We start from the raw sequence: 4873 nt of genomic DNA on the forward strand, positions 1-4873 counted from the left end.
GGTCTCAAGCTCCAACCACACAGTCTTGACTGACCCTCCAGCTTCACAAAACCTTTCGTCTCTGACTAGGCTGACCCCCTGTACAGCTGGCAGAGCCTTATCAGAGTTGTACTGATGATTAACCAGCTTCCTCTGGCTTGGTTATGTACCTCCCTCTGCAACTTTTCTCTCACCCAAACCCCAGCGTTCTTCTCGATCTGAGAAACACCATGGAAAAGGGACCCCTTGGTCTCTCTCCTGATATTTCCCCTCCCTCCTCTCCCTGTCTCCCTATCCCTCAATCTGTTGTTTGCCAGTTGACATAGTAGGGTCAGTGTCTAGCTGTAATGGCTCAGTGAGCACCATGTTCTTTCCAGTGGTGGAGGCAGGGTCATGGACTCAAGGGGAGGGAGAAACCCTGGGAAAAGGCAGTCCTGGAGGGGGAGACATCAGAAAATAGGATTCTCTCGGGGATCAGAGATCAGAGATCAGGGTCCTCTGGGATGTTCAAAATCAGAGGTTGAATGAACCTATGGGTCATAGATCTATCACATGTTCAGATTACATGATCCTTTTCAACCCAGCTCCCCACCATAACATGCTCTTCTCCAGAGGAGAAAAGCAAAAGTTAAAGAGAGAACTCCAAATGTGACAAAGTACCACAATAGCCAGGGGGAAATATAAACTAAATGTACTGTACTAAAATATAGAAGTTCAAGTCTCTGCCCTAGTGATAGTCTGGTTAAAAATCGCAAACATCCATCCTAAATGATTTAAAGAAATGGACAAATAGGTGGCTCTGTGTATAGAAAGCCAGCCCTGGAGATAAGAGGTCCTGGGGCCAAATCTGGTCCCACATACTTCCTTGCTGTGTGACCCTGGGCAAATCACTTAAACCCAATTGCCTAGCCCTTACCTCTCTTTTGCCTTGGAACCAATACTTAGTGGTGATTCTAGGCCATAAGGTGTGGGCGTTAAAAAAATAATACTAATAATTTAAGGAAATATACAGAGTAATGTTTAAGTAAGTATCTAGCAAGGGTTGTGCTGAGGCATTTCACTTGGATCTAGGCAGTGCTTCTGGCCCTTTCCAGTGAGACACACTCTGGCCTTTTGATAAAGGACTTGTGATCCTGGTTGGCCCCTTGATCCCCATGGCTGAGGGCGAGGAGGATTATGATAAAGATGATTGCCAACTGATCCAGAAACAGCTGTCCTCTGAGTAAGGTGTAAGGGCTGTAGAAGAACTTCATTTTTCCTTCTTTTGTTTGAGACTCATAGAGTCTATCCTAGGGCTGCCAGCCTAGAGAGAAATAACCTGGCTACATAGCCAAAAGGTGATTCCTAGAGATAACCCTTCCTAGAGAAGAGGAAATCACCACCATGAGAATCTTGCAGCTGAAAAGACTAGGATCAGATGTGAAGTGAATTTCATATATGGTCCAAACCTCCACAAAATTGTCCTTACTTCCCTGAAGAGTATAATTGGCATTAAGGGTTCTTGTTTTATATGTTAAGTATGATGGGGACCTGATTCTGAGTCTTTTGTGTTTTAGGTATTTCTTTTGTGGTGGATAAAATAAATAGCTCTATTATACCTGATAAGTACTTAAAAGTATCTCTTCTAGAAAAGACAGGAACCCACATATCCATGCTTTATTGTAGAGATTTTTCCTGAAATTCTAGGGTGGGGCCATAATGGATCAGAGTAAAATTTTTTTTTAAACTCTACCTTCTGTCTTAGAATCAATCTTGGTTATTGGTTCTAGGGCAGAAGAGTGGTAAGGACTAGGCAATGGGGGTTAAGTGACTTGCCCAGGGTCACACATCTAGGAAATGTCTGAGGTCAGATTTGAACCCAGGACCTCCTGTCTCTGGGCCTGGCTCTCAATCCACTGAGTCACCCAGCTGCCCCCGGAGTAAAATCCTAAAGTGCAAATGGGATTCAGTACATAAGCTCAGAGAAAACAATGCCAATTAGAAAAGGTTTCTTGGAGACAACCATTGAGGTGGGATTGTTAAAGAGAGAAAGAATGTATAGTATCGGAGCAGGTGGGCAGCTCAGTGGATTGAGAGTCAGGAGAATCAGGCCTAGAGATGGGAGGTCCTAGGTTCAAATCTGGCCTCAGACACTTCCCAGCTGTGTGACCCTGTGCAAGTCACTTGACCCCCATTGCCCACCCTTACCAGCCTTCCAACTATGAGCCAATACACAGAAGTTAAGGGTTAAAAAAAAAAGAATAAAAAAAGAATGTATAATAGCACTCTATGTATCTTTGGGTGCATCATTTTGAAAGCTGGGAGAAGAATGGAACATACAAAGACAAAAAAGCATTAAGTAGATATACTTTGTTGGAAAATATTCTTCAAGAGAGAGGGATGATCTTTATCTTGGGCACCTGGGGTCAGGATTTTATGCTGGATAAGGACCTGGCAAAATTAGATTAGGTGGTTAATATGATTCAATTCAACAAACACCAATTAAGGGCCAACTAAAAGCAAAACGTGGTGCTAGGCACTAGAGCTACAAAAGACATAAAACAAAAAAATAGTTCTTGTCCTCAAGGAGCTTACATTCTCCTGGGTGATATAGTAAATTTTGATGGCAGTCCTTCTGTGATAAGACCACAATATATCCATACCCCCTCATCCTAAATGTTTCTTGTTCATGTCCTCCCATAAGTCTTCCATGAGTAGTTCATCTATGGAAGCAGCTGGGTGGATCAGTGGATTAAGAGCCAAGCCTAGAGATAGGAGGTCCTGGGTTGAAATCTGACTTCAAGCTATGTGACCCTGGGAAAGTCACGTAACTCTTTTTTCCTAGCCCTTACTACTCTACTGTCTTGGAACCAATACACGTAGTATTGATACTTAGACAGAAGGTAAGAGTTTAAAAAAAAAAAAAAAAAGAGTTCATCTGTGACGTACTGAGTACCTTCCTCTGGGTCTCTTGACCTAATGTAAATACTGATGGGCAAGCCATTTCTTCCATCAATTATCTCTTGCTTTCAACACGATCGGCCCACCCTTGTTTCTAGTCATACATCTCACTAATGAAATTTTTTTTTCCTAATCACATTTTTTATACAATTTCTCTCATGTTGCAGCCTGCTCATTGTCACCATGTTCTCTCAGTGTTCTGGGGAGACCCTCAACTTTAAACATTCAAAGATTGTGGCATTCTCTGACACAGCCATATTACATCATTGGAAGACTATTTGGGGTGTGAGTGTGTGGCTTTTTAATGACCCTTTCATTGGGGTTTCAAGGAAAAGTTTAGGGTCATTAGAAGTATCAGTTTTCCAAAGATTTTTTCATCTTTTTAAATTTTGAAGTTTTATTTGTTAATTTGGAATACAAATCAAAATTCAATAGTTTACAAGTAATTTCTTAGGAAGCAAAGTTCTAAGTAGAATTACATGTGTGATGTGAATGATTTCTTCTAAGACTGAAATATGACAGCTAGGAGATAAGAGATAGAGTGCTTTTTGCGGTTCTGCATTTGAAGTTTACAGTTTTTGATGTAAAAACAATAAATAAAAATTTAACTTTACAATCTGAAGTGGTTCCTAAATAATCTAAAACAATATAAGTAATGTATGATCTATGCATGATGCAAATCCATTAAATATTATCGTCCTATTATTTATTTGGAACACTACATACTTAACCTTGAAACAAAATAACACTTTTTGCATTTGGATATAGTGAATTAGAACATGAAAACAATCAGTTCCTTGTTCGGTATATCATTTCTATAAAATGTCATTTTTTTTAATGGAACACTGTCACTCCCAAAGAGAAAAAATGGAGCAGTCTATTAGTTTGCCAAATAGAAGTAGAAGAAAGTGTTTAAATTATTAATTATGGTGGATATTAAAATATATTATGTCGACTTCCTTAAGCTCCGACTTAAATCTTATAAATTGTCAATTATAATCTCCTTAATTTAACAGAGACAAATTCATAAAAATCTGAAAACTTTTGTAATGTTTCATTCCTGTGCAATGACAGCAGATGTTTAGCAACATGACCATGATATTGAACCTAGGTTTTACTAAGGGGAAGAATGAGTACTACTTTTTCCTCTTATTTAATCAATTGTTGGTACTGGCCAATTATGTGGATATATAAAGGACAAATTAGGCCCACTGAGGAAAGCAGCCGTGCTTGACTGAGATTGCTGGCAAGGTCCCAATCTCTCACACAAAAGCACTGCTGCTCTCACCCAAAGGTCATCCTTAAACCCTGAGTCCCCCCTCACTCTGAAGAGCGAAGAAGTCTTTGTAATATCATGACTGAAAGTACCAAACTTGCCTTTCCCTAGAATAGATCTGTTGTCTCTCTTTCTCAACTTGCTTACGTCCATAATAGAAACTATGGTAGCATTCTTTTTTTTTTTTTTAACCCTTAACTTCTGTGTATTGGCTCCTAAGTGGAAGAGTGGTAAGGGTAGGCAATGGGGGTTAAGTGACTTGCCCAAGGTCACACAGCTGGGAAGTGTCTGAGGCCAGATTTGAACCTAGGTCCTCCCGTCTCTAGGCCTGTCTCTTAATCCACTGAGCTACACAGCTGCCTCTATGGTAACATTCTTGTGTGAAATCATTTTCATAAACATTATCCTGTAGGAAAGTAACACCCCTCCAGAATGTTGTAATGCTTTTACTCTCTATAAAAGTCTTTCTCTTTGTCATAATAAATGAAGTTCATGGACCTCATGCCTCCCCATCTGGCCCTTGCTTTTTTATCTCTTCATCTATCTGTAGATCTGTAGATCTACTTATCCATCTCTCTCTGTCTCTCTCTGTCTCTGTCTCTGTCTCTCTCTGTCTCTGTCTCTCTCTCTCTCTCTCTCTCTCTCTCTCTCTCTCTCTCTCTCTCTCTCTCTCTCTCT

This window comes from Gracilinanus agilis, chromosome 2 (assembly GCF_016433145.1).
Source record: "Gracilinanus agilis isolate LMUSP501 chromosome 2, AgileGrace, whole genome shotgun sequence".
In the NCBI taxonomy this organism is placed as follows: domain Eukaryota; kingdom Metazoa; phylum Chordata; class Mammalia; order Didelphimorphia; family Didelphidae; genus Gracilinanus; species Gracilinanus agilis.